Source organism: Hibiscus syriacus, unplaced genomic scaffold (genome assembly GCF_006381635.1).
Source record: "Hibiscus syriacus cultivar Baekdansim isolate YM2019G1 unplaced genomic scaffold, ASM638163v2 tig00110988_pilon, whole genome shotgun sequence".
Lineage (NCBI taxonomy): Eukaryota > Viridiplantae > Streptophyta > Magnoliopsida > Malvales > Malvaceae > Hibiscus > Hibiscus syriacus.
Window position 1 is genome coordinate 1,192,224 of NW_024062942.1, and position 8,833 is coordinate 1,201,056.

Here is an 8,833-nt window from a genome sequence, read left to right on the forward strand (position 1 = left end):
CCACTTTCACTTATTAGTACTTAAATCTTTATTATCTACATAGTTCATGATCATATAACCTATATCATCTTCTTATCTAATAACGTGAATTAGATATATATTTATAAATATATATATATATTCATATGATTTACTACTCTAACATATATCCATACATATCATAACATATAACACATATACTTATACCAACCACATGCTTATATTCATTAATTCATGTATTCTAATATAGGAAATAGACTTAACACAAGTCTTATTTCCATGAATCACCATATACAATACACTATGCACTCACCTTAGCCTTGCTTTGGTTCGATCCTAATTCTTCGATTGTTCCGAAACAGGATTACGCTCTAAACCTACATAGTAATACATTGATACGTATCAATATACTAATTGATATCTTCTAAACTATCACTTCTTGGGCTAAAAGAAAGACTATTTTCATCTTTTAATGAAGGTATGCATCGATGCACTACACCATGTATCGATGCACTCGATGCATCCCTTGACGGGTGCATCGATGCACTATCTATGCATCAGTGCATAAATCTCATTCGATGTTTGTATTTTAAGCGGGTGCATCGATGCACTCCTTATGCATCGATGCACTAATTGCATTCGATGTTCATTTATTTGAGAGTGCATCGATACACATTGAATGTGCATCGATGCACACAGCTAAGAAATGATACTTTGAGCACAAAAATCGCTTCCTGATCCTCTCAACTCTTTATATTTGACCTTCTTTAATATTCCTAACTTTCATACACATATTTACACTTATTTCTACTCAATAATCACTTCTTTAACCTCCCAACCATATCCTTTATATGGCATTCAAGAATCATACGCAAATATCAACATGTTCCAAATCTTATTCTAACACTTCATATTCCTTATTTAGATTGATGACAAGTCAAATTCAACTTCCAATTCTAATTATCAACTCTATATCAAGAACTCATAATCTTTAATCTCTCATAATTCCATCATCTTTTGATTTTAAGATAACTTAAGCTTTCCTTAAGCTTAGTTATCATCTAATGATCGAAACCCAACTTAAATTTTAGCTAATAATCAACTATTAAGGAATCTTACCTTTGCAAGTTGGAGTCCACGGCTGGAAGAAGGAAGAAGAAAACTCTGGAGAAATCTCTCCTTTCCCCACGTGGTTCCCTTATCTTATAAGAGGGGAAAAATATCTTTCATGCTAAATGACCATTTTGCCATTTGATTCCTTTAATAATTACTAAAACCTTTAGGAAATATTTTTGAATAACTCATTGAACTATTCAAATATCCTACTTTAATCACCACATTCTGAAGTTTTACAATTTAGTCATTAACTCATAGTTTGGGATGTTACAACTATATCATATGTAAGTAATTTAGATGAAATGTAGTAGGTTGCATAAGTTTGAAGCATTCCCATGGTAGATGTCACGTTTTAGAGTTATAAACATGTTTAAAGTCATATATCATATGTAAGTAATTTAGATGAAATGTAGTAGGTTGCATAAGTTTGAAGCATTCCCATGGTAGATGTCACGTTTTAGAGTTATAAACATGTTTAAAGTCTTATTTATGCTCATTTGTATATTTATAACCATTAATAATGTTTGGAGATCTCACTAAGGTCTTTGGGATAGTAGAATAGGAGTTTTTACACCTATTTTATGCTCTCTACAAGTTGAGTTTCGATACTTGAGGGATAGTATCGAAACTTGTTCTTATTCTCGGGCAAACTCGTGAGTTTTTGGGCAAGAGTATCGATATTCTTTCAAGAGTATCAATACTTTGAGTCATAGTTTCGAAACTCTCAGAAAGTTTCAAAACTAAGCATAACAAAACATTTAAAAGTATTTGTTAAGTATCGAAACTTTTCAAGAGTATCGATACTCTTGGGCTAGTATCGATACTTTCAGTCTGTTTGGACAAAAATACCATTTTTAAGGGAATTAAACTAGAGATACCCCAACACTTCAGTATATCCTCAAATAAGACTTCAAGCGAGAACAATAATTAATATCAAAACAGTAGAAACAAAAATAGTTAGGTTTACATAAAACTAGCCTTGGTTGACTCTCGGGAAACAATCAGGACACCCGAGTTCCTTTTAGGGGTGTGTAAAAGAACTTGATCCGACCCGTTGATTCGATCCGTTTTTCAATTTTCGGATAGTTCGGATCGGATATCCGAAATTTTTTCCGGTTTATCAGATCGGATACGGATCGGTAAAAAACCGTTTTCGGATTATCCGTAAACCCAAAAAAAATTAGGGCTACTTTCTTCAAGTTTATATCCATTCCTCTCTGTTTTTTCTTCATATCCGAAAAGAATTTGCTTTGCCTCTATCAGTCTGTCCGTGAAAATTCTTTATGATTAGAATGTCATTGAGTGAAAGTAAATGGTTTTGTCTGTCTAAAATTCTATCATCTGATGTTTGTTATTGTGTTTTTATTTTGTACACAATACTCAACAAATACTTCAGATAAAATCCTTTCTTCGTCTCTGCTCCATTTCCTGGATATGCCAAAATCACAAAAAGAATTTGTATGAACTGAAATATGGCCACACACGTGCACAATCAGTTACTATTGCTAAGATTGTTATACCAATTGCAGATGTTTTCGTGCTAACATGATATGCTCATAAATCTCGATACTATTTGAAGTTATGGTTTTGCATCTAAAATTCTTTACTTGCTTGCAATAATTCTTCTCTCATGGGAGCAGTTTATATGCTCTCCCCATCAATTCCTTTTACATATTTTATAACAGTTTATTGTAAATCATTAATCATGATGATTCCACCCTGTTAACTATCAATTCATTTTGAGTTCAAGTAATAACGTGCTCTCAATTGATGGATGAATGTAATATGATTTTTCTTCATTGCATGCAGTAAGAGTTGAACATTGTGAACGAGTTCATGTGATTATAGCTGCAAAACGAGTCTGCATTGCAAATTGTCGTGAGTGTTTGTTCTTTTTGGGAGTGAACCAGCGTCCCCTTATTGTTGGCGATAACCACAAGCTACAGGTGATTGAGTCAGAAGCATCCTCTTCCGCAGGTGCAATGAGAATTTAATTTGATCACATTTGAGTTTCTGAGATGAGAAGCCATAAAGAATCTGTTTCTAAGTAAATGCTCTACTAGTTTTAATTTTAAAAATTTGTTAATGCACGGGGAAGAAAATTGAATTCGTCAAAATTAACTTGTATTTTCTTAATTTCCTCCAGAGTGGTGTGTCTTTTTGTTGGCCACTTCTCATGTTCTTTGTCCTTTCAACTTCATAAAGTCAGCCAAACTCACTGCCCCACCCTATGGTTGATGTTGTTTTGGCCCTGGTCATGACAAACCCCTTGTATTGAAGTGCTATCCACCCCTTTTCTTCCTTCTACTTATTCTCCATTGTCCATCACGTCTCTGCTTTACGAAACCAAATCCAAATCCACTTGTACGGTTATACTAAATTTCTTTAGAAAACGAGCAAATATGAATATTTTAATTTCTGTTAATATTTTTTAAAAATTTTTGCAAAAAAGAAAAAAATCTGATCCCGATATTTGGATATCTGATCCGAAATTTCAGATATCCGAATTTTCGGATATCCTATTTTTTCGGATCGGATACGGATCATTACTTTAGGTATCCGAAATTTTCGGATATTCGAAAATTCGGATAAGATAATTTCTGATATCCGATAATGCACACCCCTAGTTCCTTTTAGAAGAAATACGACAGTCAGTGGATCCAAATCAGTGCCACAGCTGTAACTTCCCAAAAATCGGGCTAGTGACTAAAATGTAAGTTTTGAAAAGTTTGTGCTCAATTTCAAAATTTGAAAAGTTTAGGGACTTAATTGGGAATATTTTGTAAAGGAGTGTTTAGTAAATATTAAATGAAGTAAGGGTAAATAGGTAATTTCAAAGGAAGGATTTTTATTTTCTCTTTATAAAGGATATTAAACACGTGTAAATAAGATAAAGGAAAAAGACAAGTCTGAAACCTGGTTATCTTCTTCTCTTCCCGTGAACTCCATTTTAAGGGTGAGTTCTTGGTAAGCTGGTTATTTCTTGATTTTTAAGTTTGAGTTTTGGTCTTTGGGTGATACATAAGTTTAAGGGAAGCTTAAAGGGGCTTAAAACTCAAAGATGAATAAGTTTAAGGTAAAGAGTTTTTAAGGGAATTATTGAGAAAGAGTTAGTAAATAAGTTTTGAAGTGAAATTTGACTTGTCATGAGTGTTATAAATGAAATTAGAACATGTTGGAAATTTAATAAGATTTTTGGTTTCAATAATTATGATAAGATATTGAAGATGATGATGTGTTATATGGATTTAAGATGATTTGAATAAGTATAGTTAAGTCTAAAGGGTTAAAATGAGGATATAATAGAAGATTTAAGTGAGTTTGGTAAAATTTTCGGGTAAAATTAATAAGTTCTGGGCATGGGGTATCGGTGCTGTTCATCCAGTTCCTTCAGTATCGATACCATAAGGAAAAATTGGATGAAATCTTTAAGAAGTGTCGATACCTAAAGGGTAGTATCGATACTGGTTAAAGGGGTATCGATACAAATGTCTAGTATCGATACCATTATCAAGTTATAAAAGCATAATGTCAAAATGGTATCGGTACCTAGAGGGTATCGATATCATTAGAGGGTAGTATCGGTACTATAGTAAGAGTATCAATACTATTAAACTTGAAATGCTAAATTAAGTGGTTCTTTCAGTCTACGTTATATTGATTGGTTATAAGTGATTCGATCTCCGACATTCATATAAGTAGTTTAATTGTGTAGATATCAATCGGAAGCAAGTATCGGATGAGTCAACGAGATAAGATCGATAAAGAAAGAGTTATAAGTGCTTGAATTGACTAGTGAGGCCAGGTGAGTGCATACTAGTTATATGATGTTTTATGGAAATTAGACTTACGAGGAGTTTATTTCCTATATTAGGATGCGTGAATTCATGATTATAAGTATATGTTTAATATGATTATTATATGTGCCTGAGTACTTGAATGTGTATGTGGGTTACATATATTGCATATGTTACATTATCTATGTGAAAATATGTTTGTATGATAAACTATGTGAACTAATATAAATGATCTATGTGATTACATGAGAAAATGATATACGTTATATGATATGGACATAAGGGATTATATGAACATATGATATAAGATACGAACTAAAGAATCATATGATATATGTGAACATAAGATAACAAAGTGTAAGCTATATGATATGGTATAAGTGATTACATAAGAAATGTTATGAGCTCTATGAGTATATGTATATGTGAATATGTGATAACAAGAGAAAGTGATATAAGCTATGAGATCATCTGCCTATGTGATATGAGTTACAAGAATTGTGATAGATGATAATACCCATGTTATGTATGAGAGATAGGGGTATATTTGGTATGCCAAGAGTCGAGGGTTCTACGCGGTCTTTCGGGACATATATGTGGTCTTTCGGAACATTTCTACGTGGTCATTTGGGACAATTTTATATGCCACTAGTGGGATCTTATATGAACTGTGGTGACAACATATGTGCACAACCTATATGTACTCACATATCTTTAGTTCTCACAAGTGTACCATGGGCAATTAAAAGATATAACATAATAAGGTGTATATGTTGTTATGTGTTTTGCTGTGTGAAATGTATGATATGATATGTATAAGTGTTAAGTATAATATTAGATGCTAAGAGGGATTAATGAGAATAATATTGATAAATATAAGAAGGTTGAAAATGAAAATGATGAGATATGTGTATTTATGTATTTGTTATATGAAATGTTTATAAATTGTTAGGTAGTTAAGTTTTCATTATATGTTTATATGCCTCACTAAGTCATCGACTTAACGTGTGAGTGTTTCACATGTAAGTTCCGAGAAGCAAGAAGAGGAGCAAAGCAATGATAGGCAAGTCAGGTCAGCTTATCCTTTCTAAAGATCATATCAAAAAAGTATATGAATAATATGTATTTTGTTATAAGGAAAGTAGTTGGCATGTAAATAAAATATTTGAATTGTATCCGCTCTGATAAGTTTTGTAAACTCTTTGATTGAAATTGTATAAATTATGCACTTTGATTTAATAAATGTTATAATTTTCATTCTTTTGTAAAAGTAAATGTTTTGAAAAGTCAATGTGACATCTCAGACTCGTATCCGGGTCGGATACGGGTTGGGGGTGTTACAACGACACTATATTAGTCGATTGGGCGCAAATGCCCCAAGACTCGACGGAGTAAGTCGATGAGTGTATGTTCCAATACAGAATTCTGGATCTCACCCAAGAGTACCCGATGGTGCTTCGACAGTGCTAGAGGGGTGCGTGAGCTCCAAGATGCAGAATCCCTTAGTCGCGTCATGATGCCAACCATAGATTAATAGTCTAGTAGTTGTACACTCAGACTTGTGCCACTTGTCACTTCATCTAGTGAATGCATATAGTATAGTACAGTTTTCAATGAGGCATTGAGCTCGTAAACTCAACGTTCGAAATGTGTTTTCATGCGCAAGTTCTTAAGGAGCAGGTCGTGGGGAGCTATCGTCATCATATATTCCAGTGCAACAATTCAAATTCCCAGAGACCTTTCAGAGTACGTCTTAAGTCATCTTTATAAGACATGTACTGTTATAGATCTTGTTATGTATTCATTCGTAACTCTTTTGAAACTCAATATTTTGTATTATTTTACGGATGTATTTTGGCAGTTCCCCATTAATTGTAAACCCATATTATTTCTATGTTCTTATATTACATTATGGATGTCTAAATTTCAGATATTTACAAGCAGTTTTAAAAGAATTTTTTTCGGTCAATATTTCAGTAGTCCCGTGTAACATTGTAATTCAAGGATCTTCGGGTCTAATTGGACTAGGGTGTTACAATTACGCCTTCTCAAATTCACAAGGCTGTTGTGTCATTCCAAGACCTTCATTATGATATTTCTCCCATCCACCGATATCAGCTCTGGAGTGAGCCCGGTAATACAAGATCGACCCCACCAACGACAACAAAGTTAGAGCAGCTACAGCAGCAAACACCCCTTTCCTGAGTGTAGCACATGATAAGTCATCTCCACCGAAGATCCCTCGATACTTGGTGTGGTATGCATTCCGTGATGATCCCGCCAATAAACGCGCCTCGGCTCCAATAAAGCTTATCCTGATTCATCGTTCATGTTTTGTTATAAAACAACAAAGGCATTCAAGATGATTTTAATGCATTGAAGATACAAAGCTACTTGCCTATATCATGAGTGGTGTCGAAGTATGGTTTAGGGTTTAGGTCGAAGATACGAGATTTGTTAAAACAAATACAAAAGGCACAAAAATTAAGAGACTGAGGGTGAAGTTTTTTGTGATCATAATATAGCTTTGAGCTTGAAGGTGCAAACGTTAAGATGGTTGGGGGTATTAAGCAGGACTAAGGAGAGAGTGAGAAATGAGAGATTCACCTGCAAGCTGGGATAGCTCGATAAGGGGACAAAGGTTAACCACATAAGATGCAGATGGATAAAATAATGGGAGAAAAAACTCACTACAAGCGGCAGTAAATTACAAAAAGATTATATGAGAGTACGCCAAATTCTAGAAATTTATATACATTTATACAACTGTACAAACACAATAAACTTAATTCTAAATACATGTATATATAATTATACAGACACAATAACCCTAACTGAATAAAATCATACCATACTATAGTGTGAACTTTTCGAGTCATGTCAAATATAATTCGAGTCTCTAACAAATAGTATAATGTTTATACTTTGTAATCATTATCAAGTAATAGTAATTCAACAACTAGCATGTGTGTACAACCTGTGAGCCTCTAAGTTAACTTAGTGGGATCCATTACAAGTGCATAATTGACTGGCAGTGGGGAAATTTCGGAGTATCCAGACAAAATCAACCATTTCAGAAAATAGACGGGCCATCTACATAATCAGTTTCTAATTTGGAAATCCATTCCCCTAAATCTTGTAGATGAGATGTTTTAAGAAACGAAACTACTTACAGTAAAACCAGATAGATCTTTCAAAATTAACTCAGGCAATGCAAGTAATAAATATAGTAAATCAAAGTAGCACAGAAAAATTACCAGGAGAAAACGAAGAAGAAGATGGCGCAAATGGTGGATAAAGTGGCGGAGACGAGGCCTTTCCAAAAGCAGAGACATCTAGCGACGCCGTTAACAACAACCTGCTAAGAAGAAGCAGGCCAAAAGCACACAGTCCGTACACCGTCGACGCATCCGTACTGTAGAGGCAGTAGGTCCTCTCGTCGTACTGATCGGGCACCACCTTAGCCTTCAAAGAGAAAAAATAAAAAAGAAAAAAAAGTTAAGTAACGCAAAAAAATAGTCTTATAAGTGAGAGTGAGAGCGAGAGTGAGTACGAAGCCACGGCGTCGTTCAGCGCCGACGGCGAAGACGAAGGCGATGAGGTGGAGGGCGGTGATGATGGCTAAAATGGGAACGGACATCGCCATTGTTATGAGCTTGTTTGTCCATGTTTAAGGGGCGAAAAGAGGTCTAAATTGATGGGAGGAGGTTTCTGAAGTTAAAAGGGGCAAAATGAAATTGGCGCTGTAGGCTTACGCGGCTAAAGCAACTAAAATGTCTTTTTCTTTCCTTTTCCACTAGTTCAAAATTAGTTACTAATCAATTAATGAATCAATAAATTAAAGGCAACAAAAAAGGTTTCTTCGCCCATTGGACAAAAAAAAATTCATATCTACCTAAATTATTTTGTTGAATTGGTGTGTTTGCTACAGTAACATTATT

The 8,833-nt window shown here is 34.2% G+C and overlaps 1 pseudogene; it reads right to left on the minus strand.

Annotated features, from left to right (window-relative positions):
* Positions 1-6,813: 6,813 nt before the first annotated feature.
* On the minus strand, positions 6,814-8,600 carry LOC120148926 (annotated as a pseudogene).
* Between the last annotated feature and the right edge of the window lie 233 nt (positions 8,601-8,833).